Source organism: Carettochelys insculpta, chromosome 2 (assembly GCF_033958435.1).
Source record: "Carettochelys insculpta isolate YL-2023 chromosome 2, ASM3395843v1, whole genome shotgun sequence".
In the NCBI taxonomy this organism is placed as follows: Eukaryota; Metazoa; Chordata; order Testudines; family Carettochelyidae; genus Carettochelys; species Carettochelys insculpta.
In genome coordinates this window covers 144,370,665-144,396,219 of record NC_134138.1, presented here as the reverse complement: position 1 = coordinate 144,396,219, position 25,555 = coordinate 144,370,665, and the positions used below count along the sequence as shown (strand labels likewise).

Here is a 25,555-nt window from a genome sequence, read left to right as displayed (position 1 = left end):
AATATTGTGCACGTAAGTAAAATCTTGTTCAATGGAAACATGCAAGTCAAACTCTGCTAAATTCAGTTCTTCCCATGGTTCCATTTCTAATCGCATATATTCATAGCGGATGACTTAAAATACCAAAAGACTTTTGTAGGTTTATTTATTACATTTCTGTTTATTGTCTGCAGCATTCATAAGGTGGACTTTCACTTGCCTTGCATTACTTTCCCTAAAAGCATTCATAAATACAAATGTTCTCATTTTTATCATTGTCCAGCCTTGAGAAGCCTCTGAAGGATTCATTTAATTACCATACCTATTTTTCAGCTGCCAAAATTGTTTTGGCAAAAAAGGCCATGGTAACAAGAAGCTACTTACATTAAATATTTGAATCAGAGCAAAAAGTTCAGGACTGCTTGCTGGATAAAGCTGCACCAGCAACTCAGTGGCATGCTGAAATATTCTTCCCCTACCTCATTAAGGCTGCTTCTATGCTTGCTCCCTTCCATCGGAGGTGGCATGGTAATGAGGCAATTTGAAGCAGACTCGAGAGGCGCTAAGGTGCATAGTCAGCACCTCATTACCATAACAGCTGCCACGCAAATTTCAAAGTGCAGACTGCAAATTGCAGACTGACAGTGTAGATGGGGCAGCTTTGAAATAAGCACCTCCCTCCAACATTCCCTTACACTGAACTAGTTTTGTGGGAGCTAGTTTTATGGGATTAAGGGAATGTCAAAGTGGGGTGCTTATTTCAAAGCTGCCCCCATCTACACTTTCAATCTGCAATTTGAAGTCAGCACTTTGAAATCTGCGTGGTAGCCATTATGCTAATGAGGTGCTGAATATGCACGTTAGCGCCTCTTGAGCCTGCTTCAAATTGCCTCATTACTATGCCACCTCAAATAGGAGGGGTTGAGTGCAGAAGCAGCCAAAGAAAGAAGAAATATGCACATTCTTAAGTGGGTATAAACCATAAATCAGGAATTATGAACTACAATAGGCCTGGCAAATAATTTGATGACTGAAACAATAGGACAACATAAGAAAGGGGTAACCAAACAAGTTTGTTCTCATAAATATTTTGGGTTAGATCTCAGCTAGTATAAACAAATGTAGCTCCACTCAAGTCATGGGATCAAGGATCATTTTAACATGTCCTGATTTCTGACAAGATACATGTCGTTAAATCTCTGTCATGGCGTGAAAAATACTAGTGTCACCTTAAGAAGAAATGAAAAATAATCACTCTCTTTCAGACCTTATTCAAAATGCCCATATCTCTTCTCTGAGTATACTATACTCAGGCAAACACATGAAGACTAATTGAAAATAAACAAAATACCACTGATCAATATTCAAATCTACAATCTCCCAATCTAAGATCATCTTGATGCTCATTCGTCTTGTCATTCTAAGAAGAAATATGTAAGTGGATAATCACACAATTTTGTTTTCTGTCTTCCTAATGTTTTGTTAGACAGAAAGACATTTCACTATTTAGACCCAATTAGACTGATTGTTTAAAATTTCATTTTTACTCTTCTATTGACTTTATTCGTCCAGAAGAGGAAACGGCTTGTGGGTTTTGTGACTGGAAACAAACTTTATGGGATCACAGGAAACTTGGCCATAACCATGATAAATGGTCATACAGCTAACAAAAATCATGCCAGATTACAGATGAGAGAGTACCAGAGAGATTCAATTTGTATCAACTGGGGGTTGGGGGGTTGTTTGTTTCCCAATGTGGATAACTATCCTGCTCATTATACACAAGGCACAAAAAAAAAAAAAATCACAGGATGGAGATAATTTTTGGTCCCTTAAGGACTAGGCTGGTTTTGCCCAGTGATGTAAGAATGAGACTGTTTCCCACTAGTAAGTCAATGAGCCTTCGGTTTCCATATAAGATCTTCCAAACCAAAAGCTGCAAGTCCCATCTTCTTGGTTTCCCTTTACCCCTACTTAATTAAATGCTTTATCATCAATTCTTTTCTTGAATTTCTATGGTTCTGTCTCCTTAATTCATGACATCGGTACTGATTCTGAACAGAGTGCAGCTGTACCTTCATGATTACCCTTTTCCAAATAACTTCCATGAAAAACATGACTGGGACCTTTTTATTGATTGTGATATGGGTTACCAGATTATCCTGCTGCCATGTGGATGGTTCTCATAGTTACTCAAGCAAATTAGATCTTTCTTACCACTCCATGTAACCTAGTAATTCATTTGATGTAGCCACTATCTATCCCTCCGTCCCTTTCTTCCCTTCCTCCTACTATATTAAGCTAGTATTAATGATTTATTTAGAAAGCGGTGGCTGGAGCTCTTAGCATGGGGTGGGGACCACTGAAGGCATCGTGGGGCTTTGTGTTGTGGTTTGTGTTGGGGAGGGGCCAAGAGGACAGGAAGGAAAATAAGTTATTACAACCATATAATGGGGATTACTTACTCCCTCACTGTATACCCAGCCAGGATGTGGGCATGGTGGCACCACTGCTCCACATCCCCAGCTCCCTCTTCAGTTGCTCCCTGCAGATGAGGGAAGTAGCTGCAGTAAAGATTCTCTTACATGAGTCACAGGGACAGTAGCATGGCAGACTTTACTCCTTCCTAGGCATCTGCATTTCTGAGTAAATGAAAGTCACAATCCAGCCCCTAATTACTTGAAGGAGCAACTTGAGACCAGATGGAATTACCATGAACCTCCATCTGAAAAGTGCTCACATTTTTACTTCTAATTGCATAAATACCCCCTTAAATTACACAACTCCTTTGACTCAGTTTAAGTAATTGCTAGTTCAGGTAGTTGCATGTTGGTAATTTAGGTATGAAAAGTTACACACGAAAAATCTTTCCACTATTTCTGAAAGCACCTGATAGGCTTAATGCAGCTGCAAAAAATTCTCAGTGTTTGTTCACAATTGCCCCTCAAATTTAGCACATTATGAGCTATTTGCAAATTTAGTCCACCATGCCCCTTAAGATTAATATGTATAGATTGTTGTGTCTGCTGCAGAGATATTTTCTGAAGGGGAAAATATAAACCACCTACATTTAGCAAAGGAAATGTAAGTGTGCATAATTCCAAAAACAGTGTAAATTAGCAGCAAAGCACACTGTAAACAAAGCTGACAGTCATTTAGCATATAAAACAGTGGCATTTTAGTAGCATGCACACAGGACTGACAGATAAGGCTTTATTCCAAGAATTTCTAGCTTCTGAGGGCATACATTGTTGGTGCAGGCCTGCACTGTTCCCTCTAATTTCAGAGATTTTCAACTGTATCTATTTAAAACTTCTTGATATCTGAATCAGTTCACCTGAACACTTTCTAACACACTTCTTGATTTGAAACATATCAATAATTTACTCTCTATTTCTGTACAGTGTTTATGTCCAGATTCTTGATTACTTCCAAATTGATATTTTGACATTTTCCTGAGCAATTCAGTTCAGAAGCAGTTTAGATTGTACACATGTGCATCTTATAAAGTGACTGTAATCATAGTAGCACTTTCTGTACTGAGCAGATGATCAAAATCATTTCAAATCAATCACTCTGAACATTCTGCTTGTTTCCATTCACTCAAAAAACAGAAGCCATACTTGCTGGTGGATGGCTAAGAAAATACTGGCACTTACTGCCCAATGATAGCCGTGTGGTTCCTTTCTTGCACTCAGTCTCCCAAGCCAATCGTACTGCTTCTGCAAGGCTGAACAAAAGAGAGAAGACAAATGAGACATTAGGGAAACAGGACTGTTTTTCATCTCTTGCCCTAAACTGAAGTTAAGAGTCACGTAGATGATATTGACACATTTGTGTGCAAATACTGTTGAACTTGAGGCTCCTCTACAGAAAGAAATGCAACTAAGTATGGAAAGGAAATTCCATTTTCCCCCTGTTGACAGTGGACTCCATTAACCCCTATCTGCTACAAGCTAACGATAATGTGAATATAAATCTAGCAAAAAAGTATTTTGTTAGTGTGCAAAGTTCAGATTTGTCCAGGAAAATGTAATGTGATGGGCTAATCAATTTATGCAAAGAAGAAATCAGACCCATCATCCTTTCCTATGATATTTTAAAGATCTATCCTGAATGTTCCAAAGTATTGAGTTAACATTTTTTAATTTTGTCCCTAATTTATTCCCCCCATGCTATGTCACCTCAAGTTACCAGCTGAGAATCTAAGGATAACGCAATCTACATTTAAAGGTCATTATCGAACGGCCACTGGAAGTTCAAAAGGACATATATTTGTGCTTCATCGACTATGAGAAACTTTTTGACAGAGTAAAACATGAAGAAATGATGAAGCTGTTGGAAGAACTGGATATAGATGGGAAGGATTTGAGAATAATTAAAAACACCTACTGGGAACAGACAACAGCCATCAGGGTTGGAAAAATCCTTAGTAGATATGTGAAGATAAAACGAGGAGTGAGACAAGGTTGTGTTCTTTCACCTGATCTCTTTAACTTGTACAGCGGAAGAATAATGAGCAAAATAGAAGGTCTGCCAGGATTAAACATTGGAGGATGGAACATCAACAACCTGAGGTATGCAGATGATACTGTTTTAATAGCAGAAAGTGAAAAAGATCTTCAGGAAGTGGTTAACTTACTCAATAAAGACAGTGAGCGCAAGGGACTCAAGCTGAACATCTCAAAGACGGAAGTAATGGTTATTACGAAGATGAAGGTACTGCCAACATGTGAGGTACTAGCAAATGGAACAGTTCTTCATCTAGGGACTAACTTCAAGTACTTAGGATCCTATATCACATCTGATGGTAGGTGTTAACTGAAGTGAAATGAAGAACCACTCAAGCAAAAGCAGCATTTCAGAAAATGAGATGCATTCTCACAAACTGATCTTTATCACTGGAGATGAAGAAAAGAGTACTGTGATGTCATGTAGAAGCAGTCCTCATGTATGGATGCGAATCATGGACTATCAGTAAACAAGTTGAGAGGTACGTTGAAGCCACAGAAATGAGGTTCTTAAGAAGGATGTTGTGCATCTATCTCATGGATGACCAAAAGGATGTTTGTCTTAAATGAAGCCAACAGCAAAAGAACACTGTTAAATAGGATAAGAACAAGGCAGGCAAAATTTATAGGCCATGTAATTAGAAAGTCTGCACTTGAAAATGTAGCGACAACAGGAAAGTATAATGGAAAGCGAGGATGAGGTAGACAACATGAGAAAATATTGGATAGTATCACTTCATGGTTGCATTGACACTACTGCGGAGATGCTCCAGAATACTAGTAATAGACGTGGTGGAGGACCATGATCGCCTAAGTTAATCAGCATGGCATGAATGAATGAATGCTATGTTACCTCAAGTTACCAGCTGGGAATCTAAGGATCAAAATAGTACATTATGAAAATAACATATTTCCAGGATGACTGGAAATAGAAGTCACTTGCAGAGGAGACCCTGACTACACAGTAAAAAACATAAGATACAGTACGTAACAACCCAATTAGAACTCAAGCTTCTGTGTGCAGATTTTAATCAAAAACAAGCCAAATCCAAAATGTACCTTTTCTAGTTTGCCCATCTAGTTTGCAAAATCCCCGTCAGTCAACTTCATTGTAAATTAGACTAATTCAGGGCCACATAAAGACAAGCCTGAGAGAGTGATGTACTCCCCGAGGGAATGTCTACATGGCAGCCTTATCTCAAAACAAGATATTCCCAAAGACCTTATTTCAAAATAATGCTGCTGCACACAAAACACATTTCAAACTAGCTTTCAGCTATTTTGAAATAGAGCATTTACACACAGTACAGCCCATATCTAAATAGAGCCATTGGAGGTGCCATGGCTTATTTCGAAATAGGCTCTATTCCTTGTGTACACAGTCCCTATTTTAAAATAGCTATTCCAAAATAAGTTGAAATAGGCGTTATTCCTCATGGAAGGAAGTTTACCTATTTTCAAATAAGCCAACCATTATTTTGAAATCGTGGTCGCATTATGTAGATGCTAGCAAAGTCATTTTGATATAAGCATGGTTATTCTGAAATAAGTTTGCTGTACAGACATACCCTAAGAGTGTATCTACACTACACACAAATCTCAAAAGGTGGAACTTCAAAAATCCAAACTGAAATAAGGGCTATCGAAAGGACGTGGCCACACACACAAAGCAGAGCATCGTACTGGTCCACTATTTTGAAAGAGGCCCCTGGTCTTTCAAAAGGGATCATCCACGCAGCAACACGAGCCCTTTCAAAAGAACAAGGCAGGAAATGCTACACAGGCCCTTGTGGGTCTTGCAGCCAGTGGCCCCCTTAAAAGGCCCCTCCCAAAACACCCACCCCGCACACTCATCTCTGCTACTCCCTTGTAATACCTGGTGTCATTCAAAACAGCGATCATGTCTGTATATGGGCACGTCTAACCTGTATCTCAGTATTATAGATGCATAAATATCCAGAGCAGCAGACAGCACTGCAGGGACTGTGCTCTGAGGGAATGCCATAGCGGATGGAGCACCAGCAGCTGCCTGAGGCTGATGCCTCCACGGACACCAGGGCCCATACAACAATGGTAATCTTGGCCATGCTGGAAGCCCTGTGGCCCACAACCCCAATGCCCCACTGGGACCCTGCAGGCCCTTGTCACAGGGCAACCGCTGCACCCCATTCCCCTTCCCTTCTGGTGCCTCCACAGCCACCCCAGCAGCAGGGCCTGGTGGAAGCATGTGGTACTGGGCCAGAGGGATGACAAAAGGTGGCTCCAGAATTCCCAAATATCAAGGCAGATGTTCATGGAGCTGCGCCATTGGCTGACACCCACCCTGCAGTATGTGAACACCCTCCTGTGGCCCGCACTTCCAGTTGAGAAATGAGTGGGGATTGCACTGTGGAACATGCCCACCCTGGATAGCCGCCATTCAGGGGCACATCAATCTGGGGTGGGCAAGGCCACTGCTGGAGCTGTCCTCCTCAAGGTAAACCATGCTGGAGCCCCACCCCACTGCAGGAAGGGAGGACTGGGCACCTGGGCTGGGAGTCGTTGCAGGGGAGGGGAACTGGGGGGCTCTGCAGGGGAGATGAAGGGCATGGAGGGCCACGAAGCTTCTCACCATGCAGGCCCACATGTCAACGTCCTCCTTCACACAAATGGTCCAGGTGATCAGCCATGTGACCCTGCCAAGGGCTGTCTGCCTCGGGGATCTGGATGACGCCATGGCAGGATTCACAGTTATTGGGTTCCCCAACTGCTTTGGTGCCCTCAATGGCACCCACATAGCAATCTCAGCCTCGGCCCACAGTGCAGGATGCTATAAGAACTGCAAGGTGTACCACTCAGTAGTGCTACAGGCCCTTGTTGATGCCAGAGGCTAGTTGACCCACATCTGTGTGGTCTGGTCCAGGCAATCCCATGACAACCAGATACTGTGGAACTCCTGGCTGCAGCGCCACATGGAGGAGGGCACGTACATCCCTGTCCAGGAGCTCCCTGTGGCAGCCACAACAAAGCCACCCTGTATAGTGGCCAATGGGGCATACTTATTGCAGCCATGGCTGATGGGCTTCTGTACAGGACACACCACTGCCAGTCAGGGAGCTTTTAATCACTGCCTCATCCATGCCTGCAATACCATGGAGCAGGCCTTCAGACACCTAAAGGGGCACTTCCGTTGCTTGAATGCGCACCTGGACATCAGCCTCCCTGATATCCCTGGGGTGGTCACAGCCTGTTGTGCTTTGGATGACATTTTCAGGATCAAGCATGAGCATTTTGTGCAGGGGTGGGCTGCAAACAGTGGCCCAGGGTATGAGCAGCTGAACACGGCCCAGTGCTACCAGGCACACAGGGATGAGGTTAGGGCCCAGGAGACCCTCCAGGAGACCTTCAAACAGAAGCCTCACTGACCCTCCCCAGCACCCTCCAGCCCCCACTCCCCCCACCCCACAGCCCCCCACTCACCCCACCCTGCACCACTGCCCCCGTATGCACAGGAGACACTTTACTTAATGAGAACTAACCCCTGAACAGGTACATAAACTGCACTTGAACAAACGGGTGTCAGGTTGTCTGAACTGGGAGCTGGGTATGGGGGCGAATGGCAGAGAACTATGTACAATGGAGGGGAAATGCCACTGGAGATGCAGCCATGGGTAAGGGAGCACCTAGTCCTCCATGGTGGAGGGGCAGGACCTTCAGTGGGCACAAGGGCCCCTGCCGCCCGGGGTGTGCAGGCCCTGTTGGGGCTGGGATGACAGGGAGGTAGGCCTGGGCAGGGCCTGGGGGCACTGCCTTGGCAGGAGGGCCAGGGTGGTTTGGAGGGGCAGAGGGTGACGGGGGGGGGCAGGCTCACCCTGGCCCGGGTGGCTGTGGAGAAGGTGGCCAGGATAAGGACGGTCATTTTGGGGGAAGTGGGGAACGGGGGGGGGGGAGGGGCAGGGATGGAGACAGGAGCAGCAGGGGAACAAGGCACCAGAGGGCTGCAGCCTTATTCCCTCAGACCTCCCACTGCCAGGCCCTGTCCTCCTGCTCCATCAGGAGCTACTCCCAGAGGATGGCCATCTGCTCTCTTATGGCAGCAGCGTGTGCCACTGTGGCCTCCTTCAGGTCATAATGGTGGTAGCGGTGGGCCCTCCAAGGTTGGGTGGGCAAAAGTCTGGGCAGTGGGGATGGGAGTTCCCCATCTCCGTCGGATGGTGGGGCTGGAGTGCTGGCACCCGGGATGGGACTGGCCTGGCCCTCGGAGGATGATGCTGCAGAGACACAAGTGAGAGAGAGGTCATCCATCAGTGCTGCCACCTGGCCCCAGAATCCCTGCCCAGGCCCCATCAGCCACCCCCATCACAGCATCCGCTCGCCCAAACCTGCTGGGGATTCCCATGCCGCATCCATGGGGCGCCCACTAGCTGCAGTCCGGCCCCCACCTTCCTTCCCAGTCGGGAGGGTCGTGGTGCTGTCCATAGGCACATGTGCTCTGTGCTGCCACACCTGGGTCTGGGAAGCAACTGGGGGATGCAGGATGGGGTGCTTCCCCCAGCCCGGGCTGCCTGATCCACCTGGTACCTACCTGGGGCTCCAGAGAACAGATCCAGGGACACCTGCCTCAAGAGGACTCGCTGGAGGAGACAGAGGTGATGACGGTCATGGGGGGTCTTCATCCTCCAAGGTGCTCCCTGGATCCTCTGCCTTTTTCCAGCCCGATGGCCCTGGCTGGTCCTGTGACTTGGCTTTGGGGTCTGTCTCGGGGCCGGCGGTGCCTATCATGGCCACCAAGTCAGGAGCGTCTTTCGGGCTGAGGAGCTGGTGTAGCTCCCAACAGTGTGTGCACCTCCAGGCAGCCTCCACTTCCAATCTTCTGCAGGCATCCCTGGCCCAGCTGTAGGTTTGCCTGAGCTCCTTGACTTTTGAGTGCACTTGATCGGCTGTGTGCTGGGGGTGGCCCTTCTTCCACAGCCCCGGCAACAGCCCATCAAAGGCCACACCATTCTGGGACCACTCAGTGCTGGGCAGGAGCATGTCTTCATTGGCCCACAGACTGAGGATGTCTCTGATCTTGGCCTCTGTCCTGGAGGGGTCCCTTCTCTTCTGGGCCTGACTCACCTCCGACAACCCTCAGGCTGGGCGGAGGGGGCCTCTTGGGTGTCCCGGGAGTATGTGTGGTCGGGGGCTCACCACCTGGCTGTTAGGCTGTTGTGCAGGTTTGGGGCTGTGTAAGAGTCCTGAGACGACCAGCCCTTGGCCTAGGGCAGGCGGCACCCAAAAAAAAAGGGTATAACACCAGCCCCGCACTCAGTTCGGGGCAGTCAGCCATTCACCATTACAATACAGTACAGGCCCAGCCCTCAGTTCAGGGCGGGCAGCAGTTGACAATAGTAGTACAGTACAGGCCCAGCCCTCAATTCAGGGCGGGCAGCAGTTCACAGTTGCAACAAAATCCCGGCCCAGCCCTCAGTCCAGGGCGGGGCAGCAACACAAGGGTTTGAGCACAGGCCCCAGCCCTCAGTTTGGGATGGGGCAACAGCACAAAGGTTTGAGCACAGGCCCAGCATGGGCTGGCCCTGTCAAGGAGGGGGTCGCAGGCCCTCCCACTCCACTGCGACCCGGCCCGGGGCCCTGGGGGTCGCTCACACATGACCACGGCAGTGGGGATCCAGGCTGCAACACACTGCCATGGGTTCTGGAGCGTCGTTCCCCGGCCCACTTCCTACCTCGACCTCCACAGGTGGAAGGTCCCAGTCCATCTGGTCAGGGGGTCCCGCGGGGTCGGTCTCCTCCAAATCGTCCACCTTCGGGGGCTCCGGCCAGTCGCTCATATCAATGTCATTGGGATAGTCGGGCGGCGGTAGCACGGTGGACCCGAGGCGATCCTGGGCCTGAGGGCTGCAGGGATCCGCCGGGACTCTGGGGCAGGCTGCTCCTGGGGCTTCTTCCAAGGCGGCAGGTCTCCACTGGCGTGAGGGTCCTGGCAGGTCTGGGAAGTCCAGGTAGTCCCCCTGGGGCATCTGGATCCGGGGCTGTTCAGAGCTGCTGGGGGCTTGCTCCTCCGGCCCGGCCAGGTGGCGACAGGCCCTCCGCCCTTGGCGCCGGGGAGCTCGTGCAGGCGCGTCCTCCCCGCCAGGAGGCCCAGGCTTTAATGTGTCCCGAGCCCTGCCCTTGGCCCTTCTAGCCCTGGGCCCCGCCCTCTGAGGGGCGGGCCTCTGGTGTTCTGGTTCCGGGCCCGCCCACCAGGGCCCCTGCGCAGCCCCCTCGGCCTCTGAGTCAGCAGGAGGCCATACTGACTCACTACAAGGCCATACTGACTCACTGCAGGCTGCTAGAGGGTGGGCCTGTCAGAGCTTGTGCTCCTGAGGCTCTGGACACACTCTCAGATTCCTTCACAGGGTGTCCGGGTCCTTGCAGCTTTAAGTGGCTAGCCCTGGAGACCATAGAGCCTGCTGACACTTGCAAGACTGTCTCTGTGCACCCAGCAGCTGCCGCCATAGAGGACCCACTATTTCAAAAGAGTGGCCCTGGAGCCTCTAGACATGCTGTATCTCGAAAATCAGTTTCAAAAGGGGCTGATCTTCCTGAAATCGGATAGGAAGAATGATTTTGAAACGCACACCCCTTTTCACTGAGAACAGTTTTGAAAGAGGCCATTATACATGTGGACGCTCCATGGTGTCTTTTGAAATTGGGCCCCCTTTCGAAATTGATTTTGGAAAATGGAGCTAGTGTAGATGCACCCCGACAGAAAAGCAGAAGCTATGTCTTCTGCAGGGGAGTTTCCCCCTCCGCCCTCATTGACAGTGATGTCAGCTGTGGTATCTCTGTTTGGCTCTGTAAGCTAGTCCTATCGTATTATTCTCCTGTCACACAGTTCCTGGCAGGGGTGGTGTTGACTGAGACCGCTCCAGAACTGCAGGTTTCGAGTAAACACATCATGGTCGTGCACAAGACAGTCCCCCTTTTGCTGATGAAAATGCAAATGCAGGAGAACACTGACTTTCTGAAATACATATGTGACAACTGCTGATTATCTAACTTGCCCTGAGGGTATAGTACGCACTGAAGCCAGTGAGCTTGACCTCAGTCATATGACAGGGTTAGTAATCCAGACCAAAGTCAGATGACTGAAGTCAGGAAACAGTTCAGCTGACTTCTACTAACATTCGTGTGAGTCACACGTTTACTAACCTTGTATGAAGAAGCATATACAGTTCCTAGTAAGCTACATACATGAAACAACAGATACTGTTTATTTATTTAAAAAGGAGATGCAAATGAGACTTAGTTACTCCACATTTACCGTACTTTAGGGATGTCACCAAACTGAAACATAATTCCTTACATTCTTACATCTACAGTAGCTCCATTTTCAGTTCTCTGTGCAGTCTGTTTTGTTTATCAATACCTGCATTACCAACTCTCATGATCTTTTCCAAGATGGTTAGATTTTAGCTGTGCTAGAGCCCAGTCTTGGGATGGAGAAGCTCCAGCCTCTGGCATATTTGACCACTGTACCACTTGCCTGCCTCCTGGGATAGAACAACCAATCGCAGCACCAAACAGAAAAGCAGTTTCCCCTCCCCTAACCTTAGCTCCCCAAAACCATGCTCATGGAATAGTAAGGAGTAATAGTAAGGAGTAGTAGTGAGCTAAGGAGCACAGCATTGAAACACACTCCCTTGATAATTCAACCCAGACAACCACTAAAAAGAGAGAAAAGAGTATTAAACACGTAAGAAAAAGTGCAAACTGAAGAAAAAATCATGGAGCACATTTGGCATGAACTTTAAAGGGTTCATTTTAATGACACTTTCCAAACATGGAAACTGTTGAGTTGATTGCCTATGGATACTATCATGAGAGATTGAATGTGAAGGTGAAGCACTATATTTGTCATCTAGAAAAACACATATTAAAAGAAATAAAAACCTTCCTGCATTTTAAAATGAGATATGGATAGTTCCCTCTACAGTGCATTGATAGTCCTGCAGCCTTATACTTCCATCAGTTCTGCACTAAATAACACAGAACACCTGTTAAAAGAACCACAAAAGAAAACCTCTTCTTTCCACGCAACACAGGATAAAATTGTGTTTCGCCTGGACTTTTCTGAAATTTGAATCACTTTACCAAGAATCAAAATATAACGGGAGTTCACAGTCATCTACAGTAGCTAATTTACAATGATACATGCAAACTCCTCCTGGAACATTTCATTTGTGGGGTGAGTCCTGGTGGAGGTCATTGTTGAGAAGAAACAGGCACATAGAGTATAGTTTTACACTTCCTTGAACAAGATGTAGTATCACCATCATCAAAAAGAGGAAGGGAAATGAGTACAATAGTAGACGCTTAAAAAAATAAACTGTTCTCCCTTCTGGGTATAATATCACAGCTGGAATAATTCTGTTTTGCTTAGCATCAGGCTATGGAAATCTTTGGAAGAGAAAAGAAACAGCATATATTTTTTAAAGAACTCAACAAACTTACACTGAAAAAAGTTATTAATATTGTGTTTATTACTTTTATTCTTGTTATTGCTTCTCGAAATGGTAGGCAAGATCTAAGACTTATGGTCTGTTTTCCCATTGAGCTGTTAGGGCAACCAGAGGCAACTTATTGCTACACAAATTATGGTAAAAATGTTTTCAGGCTGTATAATTAAGGGAAAAGTAATGTTACTGGCAACAGTGGTCTTCAAATTCCTCACCCTTATATCAGGGAACTATAACTTCCCTTTTGTGTACTTCTGTGACTAAAGTACTCTTTTTGTTCACCATAAATACTACCTCTGACTCAGTTTGTTTTGGGGAAGTTGCCTCACAATCCCAGTATAAATGTATGTGGTTAACTGCGGTGGGAAAACAGCAGTGCATTACAATGGTGTATAACTCATCCTACAGAAAATTCCCAACATTTACAACTTAAAATACTCCAGCTATATCATCTCAATAAGTGATTTTGTTAATTCTCTTGGCTATCTCTCTATGGGAAGCCCAAGACCTGCAGGAAGTAGTATTGCTTATACTATACTACTATGACCTGAAGTAATTGAGTAATTGCTATTGTGGGCACTGTGCTATTGAAAAGGTGTATTTTAGATGTGATTTAAAACAGAAGTTGTCTTTACTAGAGACCCAGTTATTCTACTTGGGAAATGTAAGCATCCCATAGCAATTTTTGCAAAGTCAGGACATTATCCATCCCTGGCTACGTCTACACGTGCAGCCAACATCGAAATAGCTTATTTCGATGTTCCGACATTGAAATAGTCTATTTCGATGAATAACGTCTACACGTCCTCCAGGGCCAGCAACGTCGATGTTCAACTTCGACGTTGCTCAGCCCAACATCGAAATAGGCGCAGCGAGGGAACGTCTACACGTCAAAGTAGCATACATCGAAATAGGGATGCCAGGCACAGCTGCAGACAGGGTCACAGGGCGGACTCAACAGCAAGCCGCTCCCTTAAAGGGCCCCTCCCAGACACAGTTGCACTAAACAACACAAGATACACAGAGCTGACAACTGGTTGCAGACCCTGTGCCTGCAGCATAGATCCCCAGCTGCCGCAGAAGCAGCCAGAAGCCCTGGGCTAAGGGCTGCTGCCCACGGTGACCACAGAGCCCCGCAGGGGCTGGACAGAGAGCATCTCTCAACCCCCCAGCTGATGGCCGCCATGGAGGACCCAGCAATTTCGACGTTGCATGACGCAGATCGTCTACACGGTCCCTACTTCGACGTTGAACGTCGAAGTAGGGCGCTATTCCTATCTCCTCATGAGGTTAGCGACTTCGACGTCTCGCCGCCTAACGTCGAAGTTAACTTCGAAATAGCGCCCGACGCGTGTAGATGCGACGGGCGCTATTTCGAAGTTGGTGCCGCTACTTCGAAGTAGCGTGCACGTGTAGACGCAGCTCCTATGTCCCCAGTTAATTACAATGTGAAGTTTTGCTTGGATATGATATTGTTTGGGTTCTGTCCTAAACAATTTCATAGTGTGTCTGTACATTTGTTAACAGATGCTGCTGTAGTAATGAGAGGCTTGGTGTAAGGCTAAAGGCCAAGGACAACAGTCAATGCTTTGTTAACATGTGGACAGATTGGACATCTGAGCACCTTTCTCATAGAGACGCCTGACTACAGCTACAGTACACTCAAAAATTGCCTCAGTTTTTGAAGTGGGTAAAATGATTAAGCTAGACCAATGGACAAATTGTTCACATTATTTGACATAGGAAGTTCTCACTAGGCAAGGCCAATATGTATGATAATTCCTTATATCCCATATGTTTCTTTTGTATGTTTTTGTATTGGAAATAATGTTTTTGACTAATCTTGATTACTTGTAAACTGTATGCTCAAGTAATTTTCAATTGGTAAGTATTTGCTCAAAAAACTGATCATTAGAAATTATTTCTTTGGGATTCTTTTATACATTAAATACTCCTACCAATATCACAGATAAAATCAACATGGTATGGGAACAGATTGCATCAGCCTACATGAAGCGCGGCAAGGCTTGTTTGGGTTTCAAAGATGGCAAGAAGAGGAAGGAATGGATCAAGCCTGATTCATGGAAAGCCATCAAAGAGAGATGAGACATAAAGTAGAAACTGGGAGATGCTAAATCAGCCAGAATACAAAAAGATACAAACAGCATTACAGAGAGGCAAACTAAAAAGTGAAGAAGCTAGTGAGGGCAGACAAACGAGTTTTCATGAACAACCTTGCAACAAAAGCTGAAGCTGAAGCTAATCAAGGGGCGCAAGGAAACTTACACAGGATTACCAAGCTTGTTTGTGGCAAGTATCATGGTAGAACACATGTCCCCATCAAGGATAAACATGGGGAGTTATTGACAACAAAGAAAGATCAGGAAGCACACTGGACAGAACATTCCAGAGAAGTTCTGAACAGACCACTTTCTGAAGATGAAGATGACAACCAGGAAGCTGAGGAGGACCTTGATATTAACACTGATCCGCCAGAGAGAGAGAAGAAATCAGCGCAGCCATCAAATCCCTGAAAAACAGCAAAGCTCCACGACTTGCCAACCTGAACATGGAGTTGTTTAAGGCAGAGTTGCAGCCACCATTCTCCAACCGCTGTTTACAGCAATTTAGGCAGGACAACAGATACCCAACGACTGGACCAAAGGAGTCATCATCAAGATTCTCAAAAAAGGAGCAGCTGCAACAATTGGTGTGGGATCACCCTTCTATTCATACCCAGTAAGACCCTAGCCAAGGTCATCATCCAGCAGATCTCAGATGCTGTCAACAAGTCTCTGAAGAATGAACAAGACAGATTTCGCAAAGGAAAGGGATGTTTAAAGCAGATTTTCTCCCTGAGAAACATCATAGAACAGTGCACAGGGTGGCAGAGACAGTTGTACATAAATTTTGTCGACTTTGAGAAGGCTTTTGACAGCATACACAGAGAAATCTTTGGTGCATTCTGAGAGCCTACAGAATACCTCTGCAAACAGTCCAGCTCATCAAGACTTTTTACGCCAACTTCTCATGCAGCTTGGGATACTGCAATCTGTCTTTCGAAGTCCAGACTGGGGTGAGACAGGGATGCGACACGTCTGCACTACTCTTCAACATGGTGATCAAGTGAGTGATAGAGAGAACAACAGCAGATGCCTCAAGGGGTATCAGATGGACACCTTTTTCCACACTGGAAGACCTTGACTTTGCAGACAGCCTTGCATTGCTTTCCCGTACCCATCAACACACGCAGGAAAAGACACAATGCCTTTGCACCTTTGGATGCCAGGTTAGACCAAGCATTAACTACAAAAACCAGAGATTATGACTGTCAACATAGATTCACCAGCACCAATCAAGAGAGGTGATGCAGACTTACCCAGCACAGACAGCTTTACATACATAAGCAGCAGGAACTGCCATGATGGAGGCGCCAAGAACGACATCCATAGCAGACTTAGCAAGGCCATAAATGTCCTCAGAAGTATGAACAAAGGTATGGCGATCTACACAGTACAGTGTCCACACCAAGCTTAAACTGTACCAGAGCTGTGTTGTATCAACACTACTGTACAGCTCAGCATGCTGTTGGATGACAGAGTATGACCATGCCAAGCTCTCATCCTTCCACACCACTAGTTTTCGCAAGACACTTTGCATCTTTTGGCCGAAGACAATCTCCAACCATGACCTGCCCCTGCAATGTCACCAGGAGAACATGACCACTGGAGATAGGTAGGGCACATGATGAGAAGGGAGGCAGATGCCATAGTAAATATAGCACTTCACTGGACACCTGAAGGACAATGGAACTGTGGAAGGCCCAAGACAACATGGTGGCATGCTGTTGAGGCAGACATGAAGAGAATTAACTACAACTGAGACACATTGGAGAAAATGGAGGAAGAGAGAGAGAAGTGGAGGACCTTTGTTGCTGCCCTACATGCCAGCGGGAATAATAGGCTTTAACTAACTAACATTTACATTGATAAGGCATGTGTAAAGAAAGGTACTGCTGTCTTTTGGACAAGATTAACATGATTTTGATAATAATCATGCATCTCAACTTAGCATCTATTTTGCAAAAGATAAAGGGTAAAAAGAGAGCTGAAGAGAAACATAAAGTATATGAACTGGTGAACATACATACTGCACAGATGTCTTCTGTGAAGGACAATTCAAGCCAGTTCTTCAAATCTCTTCAGCAACATTGCTAGAAGATGACAAATTTGTGCTTATTCTGCGCTCACAATAGTTTTATATTGGTGACCTTCCACTAATTCTGAGGGAATTCCTCATGGTTTATGCTGCTTTAGCACAAAAAACGATCATGTTCCCTGTTCTTGGGGTAAGCACATAAATGGCCAAAGAAGATTTTTGCTTTTCTTACACTAGATCAGGCATTTAAAAATCAAATTGCCCATTTTATCTTATATCTGAGGATGGCAGAGAAAAATGGCAGAAGAAAAGTGCTACTTGTCAAACACTTTCAAGCAAGTATTTGGTCACTTTAAATAAAAGAAAGTGAACATAATTAATATGCTAGAAAGCAGTAGATTATCTGGGATGCTATATTTTTCAGCAGGAAGGCAAAAGGAACCAAATGGCCACCATCAATAAGGGCTATGGGGAAGATTATCTGCTCTGCTCTAGTAGTACCTCTCAGGCAGTACTAGAGGAGGAGTAACCAGTTCCCTTCACATGGCTCCTAGGCTCTCCAGCAGACTGCCAGCTGGGCCCAGAGTAGATGGGATTCTCCAAGCATTGAGGGTCACAGGATTTGGCTCACTGACTGGCTAGCCAGCACCACAGACTGCTAACTCCAGGCTTGCCAATCTGCCTGGCTGCCTGCTTTCCCAGGCAGCCTAGGACAATGGCCAACCAGTGAACTAGGCAACTCACTAATCTGCTCACCCATCCAACCGGCAGCCATCAAGCTTAAAAAAAAAAAAAGTGTTTTTTTCTCCCTCCTGCTATGTTTCTTTTTCTTTCTGGAAATCCCATACCATAAAGACAGGTATGTGATTTTAGATTTTTTGACAAATTTGGGATGGGAAAATAACCCCAAAACTTGTTTATTTATTTGGTAGGAAGGGATTTCCATTTGTGAGCCAGCTCTAGGGCCATAATCGGTTATTGAGTCTTATCTTTTATTTTCCTCTCTGCTCATCTGCCCTAGGTGGTGTGTGGATACAGGGGTAAACATAGGATCCAAAGAGCAGAGTGGGCTGGAGCTTGGGTGACCAGTCCAAGCCATGACATCTATTTTTTTTTTTTTTGGCATGCTTACTTGTGGAGCTTCCCTAACAGAAGCCTGTCTAACCAAGCTGGGAGCCTCACTCCTAACTGCAGGGCAAACATAACCCAGTAGCACAGCAGACTACAGTGTAGTTGGAATTACTCTCTCTTTTCTGTACGATACAGCAGGCAGCCAGACAGAATTGAGCTGCAGGCCAGCTGCAGCAGAAACAACATTCCTTGGGTGGTAGAAGTAGTGGGAAGGTGATCAAAAGGCCACAACATTTCATCTTAAAAGCAGGGCTCAGCCAGCACATTTTCAATTAACTTGAATTTTGTTGTTTCTTCTCAACACTGTCATTCTCAAAGCTCATCATTTAAAGCCTCGTGGACACCCCTGAACTACAACACATCTCCCCTGCTGGTGCAGTACATATATAGAAACCTTCTATCAGAAACCCCCAACTTACCAGGCTCTCACTTCTCATCTGGAGTTTGGTTATAAGACTAGATGTTCACAAAGGCACTTTCTGAGCTTGGAATACAAATCTCAGTGAAATGCTAATACTGATAATATGACAAGTGAATCACTAATATAGAATATACTGAGCTAATTTGCTGATTTATTACACCCATGAAAGCAGTTTTTTTCCGCATATGGCAAGGAACAATATGTCAGTGAGAATAATAGCTGTGTCAGTAGCTTGCAGAGCCAAATCAAGACCCTTACACAGATAAAGTGCAATGATGTGGTAGCAGAGTTTAGAACATGATGAAACACACACTATGTCACTATGATGAAACACACACTATCTCATTTAAAAAAATGGTTTCATGTTTTTCCTACCAAGCATTATGATTAGTGGAGGAATTCTGTTTGAGTTGATTGTAAGACCAAGCAGGTTTTGCAAAAGTACAGTTACCTTCATTATACGGTATGTCCTAGTCTCTGGTCTAAATCTTTTTCAGCAAGAAGTGTATTTACTTAATCCTCATGTTATGTTTGAATCTTTATATTATAATACAGAAATAATTAGAACAGGATGACAATATTTCATAGAAAAGTATTTTTCATCTGCAAGAACAACAAGAAGTCTTGTGGCTATCTCTCTGATATTCGTCTGAAAGGTTTCATCATTTTAAAATAAAAAAAAACTGAAGTAACGCCTCTGAAATGTTTTATTTTTGCAAAGCTTATGAATTTTTTAAACAGCGCCCCCCTCATTTTTTTAAGTTTCACTTCCTAAGGAAAAAACGTGAGATAAAAATTTCAAACAGTGGGAAGTGAGAGCAAGTAACACTTTTGTTTTAAGTGTTATTTTCTCTCACTTTTACCTTTTTATTTTTAACCTTCCTCCCAGTCGTTTTTGTTAACACTTAAAAGTATATTCCTTTTTTTCTCCTCTGACAGTAACACTTTCAGCAGTTTTAGTGTTTTCCAACTGACAAAACTTGAAAAAAAGAAAATGTGGTATGGCAGGTACTTTTTCCACAGTAGAAATATCTGAGAATTGATTTTGTCTAGGAAAATGCACACTGGGAAAAAATTCTATTTTCTGGCCATCTCGAGAAATAATTATATAAGTTGTACCTCCCTGAGTTGTTCCATAAGAGGGGATTTGCTGGACAAGGGGAGGTCAGGCTTCCTGGCTGCCCTGGTGGGACAGCTGCCAGCCTACTGGTTGGGCTGCCCTCTGGCCACTGCAGGTTGCCTGCCCCCAGGGTACCCACAGGGAGGGGAGGATTCCACTCCTGCCAGGATCCCCATCTTGGGTTGCCAGGCTTGCCAGCCCTGGCTGGGCTCCCAATTGCCATGGAGCTGTTGGCAGAGCTCTGTGCCCTATCTGGGCTCCCTGCCGTGGGTCTCCTGGTGGTACCTCCGCATAGTGGGGCTGCCACTGGACCTCACCAGAGCTGACAGCCAGCAGGTCTGCCTGCCACCAGCAGGGCTCCTCAAGCAACTGGAACTCTCTCTTGCATGCACTCTCTGGCCCAACATCTGTGATCCCACCAGACGAGGGATATTTCTGGACGAGAGCGTGCCAGTGGAGAGAGATTCAATCTGCAAAATGTTTGTAAAAATGATGGCAAAGTTTAAAAGTGCAATCTACAATGCTAAGTATTATAATACATAAAACAGCAGAGCTAGTGTAAGTGGGAAGTATTTTCTATTAAAAAACAAAATAAAAGAGCAGGTGAATTCTCCTGTAGATAAATACAAAGTAATGCATATGAGAAAACATAATCCCAACTACACTTATAGAATGACTTAGAGCCAGCTCCTGGTATGACAATAAAGAGTAATTATGTGGGTATTTATTGCTGCATTTTGTCTGCCCCACAAAAGCTCACCGCCCAACAGTCTCTTCCACAGCCAATGTTCTGTCTGGGGGCTTCGCTGACCTACAACCACTTCATTGGAGGGTGCAGATTTTCCACAACAATAGTCCACCCACCAGTTCAACATAGAATAATGGCTGGTTTTAGTCCTTAGCCTTGGATGTATAATTCCTTTGGCTGCAAAAATACAGTGTTATGCCTCTGATGACTTAAACAAAAATAAATGCAATAGATCTAATCCATCTGGATTTCAGTAAGGCATTTAATACAGACTCACATGAATATCTGTCAGTTAAACTGGAGAAGATGGGAACTAATATGAGAATTGAAAACTGTTAAAGGATCTGATTAGAGGGGAGATTACAAGGGGTCACAGTCAAAAGTGAATTGCCTTGCTGGAGGGATATTACTAACTGAGTTCTTCCGGAATCAGTCTTGGGACGTTATTTAACACTTTTTATTAATGAATCTTGGTACGGAGAGAAAGGGTGTGCTAATAAAAGAAGGAAGACACATAGGCTGGGTCTACATTTACCTTGAATATCAATGGCTGCTAGGCAGTTTTTACTATGCCAATTGCATGCCAAAAATCGATTTGTAGCAATCAATATTCACCCCTGTCCTCACTGCATAATGCTGACAGGAGCTATCCTCCCATCTGCATCTTTAATCCTTGTGGCTCACAAAGAGTTCCAGGGTCAACACTGACCCTGGAACATGCTGTTTCATGCATGCGCAAAATGGCACCATGGAAGATCGAACCTGATCGTTCGATTTTGCATGGCAAGCGTACACCCAGCCACAGTTGGGTAATAGTGTCAGTAAAGAAGAAAACTGGCATACCATACAAGATATATGAATAAACTTGAAAACTGTACAAACAAAAAAGCAGTTTTGTTGCACTTTAAAAACTAACCAAATGATTTATTATGTGATGAGCTTTCATGGGACAAACCCACTTCTTCAGATCTGGAGATACAGACTAACATGGCTACCTCTCATTGAAAACTGGAGTAAGAGAAATGGGATGAAATTTAGAGCGCAAAGTTCAAGTGCATTCCGGGTCTAGTAAGAAGAATTTTTCCTATAAAATTGGGATTGATAAATTGGAAAAGACAGGTGGAGAGAGCCCTCTGTGTTTTGGTTGATCACAGGATGACTGAGAGCCTCCAATCTGATGTGTCTGTGAAAAAAGGCAGATGTGCCTTCATGACACGTCAGAGAAAGTATTTCCAATACAAAATGGTTACTCACCACTGTAACTTGTTTTTCAAGATGCGTTGCTCATATCTATTTGAATTTGGTATATGCACCTGTCTGTGTATGACTGTCATTAAGTTTTCCCTAGCAACTATTGGTTGGGTCAGCTGGGGAGCCCCCTGGAGTGTTGCCTATGAAAAGGCTATATATGACTAAGCTGACCTGGCACCCCCTAATTCCTTCTGGCCGTCCTCTCTGACAGTGGGTCTGGGGTGGTGGTAGCCCAGCCTGGACTCAGCTGCCCACCCCTGGATGAAGGCCTCCCCCTTACTCTTCATTCAGGAGACATTCAGGAGGCCCACCTCTCGGGACACCAGGAGACAGCATCACCAGCTCTTCAACCACCCGAACTTGTGCTCGATCATGTTTTGGGTGTGGTGTACCTGGGTATTGAAGTGCTCCTGGCTGGGGTTGGGGTGGCCTGTGTAGGGTCACATTAACCAGGCCTGGAGGGGATAGGCACCATCCGCCACCATGCACAGGGGCACCGTGATGTCCCAAAGCAGTACCTCGCTCTGGGGGATGTAAGTCCCTGCCTCCACGTGGTGGCACAGCCCAGAGATACAAAACACCCACAAATCATGGGTGTAGCCAGGCCAGCCCACATACACATCCTGGAACTGGCCTCTGCTATCCACCAGGGTCTGGAGAACCACAGAGTGGTACCCCTTTCTGTTTACATAGTGGCCCCCGCTGTGTTCTGGGGCACGGATAGGGATAGGGGTCCCATGTAGGGTGCTGAAGCAGTTTGGGAACACAAGTGCTGTGAAACCAGCAATGGGCACATCCAGGTCCCCCACACAGATCAACCTTTGCAGGACCATGGTGCTCATGGCCCGAACCACAAAGGTGGGGCACACTGGAGGAATTAGCAACAGGAGATGGAGGGCAGCCATCACTGCTGAGGACAGCAGGGCAACCATGTCACTGGCAATGGCCAGAAGCAGCTCACGCTGCTACTGCTACTGGTTCATTGTGCCTTCTCTGCACAGGAATCTGCTAGGCTCATGGCAGCTCCATAGGCCTCAAGCTGTGCAGGGTAAGGCTGTGGGGGAGGGACCCTTCAAGTGGCAGACCATCTGCAGGCCTGGAAGGGCTTGTCTCTCATGCAACCCCATATGTGGCATTTCCTAGCCCTTTCTTTCGAAAGGGTGCTTGAGACAGCGTAGCCACTCTCTTTGGAAAGAGCACTTGACCCTTTCCAAAGGGTGGATCAGAAACACCAACCTCTGCTCGTGTGTAGATGCTATATTTTCAAAGGCGATTGTTCGACTTGTTGTTTTCAAAAGGGCACCTTTCGAAATCGCACTCTACTGTAGACATAGATTAGGAGTGCTGCCACATATCAGGGTACCCCTGCTTACTACCCAAGATGACTGCTAGAAACAGCAAAGACTGAAAAGGGGAAAGGATCAACCCAGGGTTCGAGGCTGACCACACTTTCAAAGAAGCACATCAGAATAACTGAGGGTCAGATATTCCATGTAACCAATTTATTAGTATATTAAGTTTAGCCGAAGTATTTTATGAACGTAACTTGCTTTGTCCTGTGTGATATTACTTACAACCACTTAAATCCAACTTTTAATACTTAACAAAATCACTTTTTTATTAATAACCCAGTGTAAATAACTGTTACCTTCAGGAGGGTTGAGGTAAACTTTATACAGAGTAAGATGGATTTATCTGGGTTTCAGGTCCCACTGAGGTGCTGCAACTGCGTGCAGAGGCAAGTCCCCTTGACTGAGCCTTCCAAGAGCTTATCTCAGTGCCTATCACTTTGCACAGGGTGGCGATCCCATCTCTGTGTCAGTGCTGGAGGAGGCAGGTAGGTCTGACCGAGCAAGACAGAGTAAAGGGGGCATCTCGGAAAGTAGGAAGTTTGTCTCAGAGGTATTGCAGCACATCAAGTGGCAGCCACAAGGGAATCTAGGTGACTGAACCAAGCACAGTTGCACAGTCGAGGAGGGTAGCTTGTTACCGTGAAATGCTGGTGGTGATTTTAAGAGAGTTTTAAATGTTGTGGCTAGAGAAGAGACAAAATTGTTACTGGCTTGATATTTTCTCTTAGCTTATTATGGGTAAAAGGACACAGAAGCAGAAAATCTGCAAGATGGGTGAAAACTAGGTGGAAAGATTGATACTCTGGAGGGTAGGGATAGGGTCCAGACAAACCTAAACAAATTGGAGGATTGGGCCAAAAGAAATCTGATGAGGTTCAACAATGACAAGTGCAGAATCCTGCACTTGGGACAGAAGAATCCCAAATATTGTTACAGATTGAGAGCCGACAGACTAGGCAGCAGTTCTGCAGGAAAGGACCTGTGGATTACAGTGGATAAGAGGCTTGATATGAGCCAATCACGTATCCTTGTAGCCAAGACAACCAGTGGCATACTGGGATGCATTCATAGGCAAACTGTCAGCAGATTGAGGGAAGTGATTATTTCCTTTTATTCACATCTGGAGTACTGCATCAAATTCTGGATTCCCAATTACAGAAAGGATATGGACACTTTGGAGAGAGTCCAGCGGAGGGCAACAAAATGATTAGGGGACTGGAGCACATGAGTCATAGGGAGATGCTGAGGAATTTGGGTTTATTTAGTCTACAAAAGAAAAAGTGTGTGCGGGGGGGGGGCAGGGGATTTGATAGCAGCCTTCATTTACCTGAAGGGGGATTACAAAGAGGAAGGAGAGAGGCTGTTTTCAGTGGTGATGGAAGATAGAATGAAGAACAATGGTCTCAAGTTACAGTGGGGGGAGATCTAGGTTGGATATTAGGAAAAACTGTTTCACTAGGTTGGACTTGATGTTCTCCTGAGGTCCCTTCCAACCCTATGATTCTAAGACAGTGAGACAATACTGAAGTTAAAAATCTGCTAGTTCTAAGCCACAGAAGCAGAGAAACATCATATAAGATATATGGAATTAAAACAAATTGAATCCAATGCAAATCCATCTCATCAGGCACACCCCACACACAGCATGCCCAGGGCTGCTGCAGACTGGGGCTGCCCCCACCCCACTGTGCAACAAGGGCTGCTGAAGATGGGCTTCTTCAGCCGTGACAAAATGCTCCTCATCTGCAGCACTGCCATGGGCAGATACACTCTAGCTTGGCCAGAGCAGTCCCCATCCATGGAGCACCATGAGTGAGGGCATTCCAGCCCACCTGGACCAGTCCCTGCCTACAGCAAGTGGGCCGCTCCCACCCAGCTGTGCTGGAGTGGTCTCCCCATCTGTCCTTCCTCACATCTGTTTAATCCAGTTAAACAGGTTAAACTTAGAATTTAAATGGTTAGTCAGTTAAGTGGGATTTAATGTTCCTACTGCGTATCCAAATTCATTTCCATTTTGAGGTTTATTTTTATTGGTAACTCAATGACAAACTCAATATAAAACTCAACCCAAGTTTCCTTCTCAGGTGTGGCTGATCCAGGTGCTTTCCTCTAACCTGTCCTCTCTTTCCTACGTTCCCAGCATGATTTGAGGAATATGTATATTTTATGAATATTAGCTGGTAATGTTGTATCATGGAATATACCCGTGACTCTTCATCATCCATCACTGGCTAATAGTATCTGTAGCATGTACATACAGAGCTAGGGACTGTAGCAAGTACTTAAGTTTAACAGATGTACCTTATCCAGTTACTAGACATGCAAAGTAATTTTGCTGAAGCAGTGGGGAGAAGCCAGTTGGTTAATCTTTTCTGCAGGGAGCAGAGATTCAAAGAGTAGAAAG

At 45.5% G+C, this 25,555-nt stretch overlaps 1 protein-coding gene across 8 annotated transcripts in view; it reads right to left on the bottom strand.

The window, feature by feature from the left end:
- The window catches only part of CDH18 (cadherin 18), a 1,028,199-nt gene that overhangs the window by 390,204 nt on the left and 612,440 nt on the right, over positions 1-25,555 (bottom strand). For 7 of the 8 annotated variants that reach the window (XM_074987814.1, XM_074987813.1, XM_074987811.1 and 4 more), the window contains one exon: positions 3,639-3,709. The exons of the other annotated variant lie outside the window; for it this stretch is intronic. The gene's annotated coding sequence lies outside the window, so the exon portion shown is untranslated. The remainder of the gene's footprint in view (positions 1-3,638; positions 3,710-25,555) is intronic. 8 annotated transcript variants of the gene reach the window in all.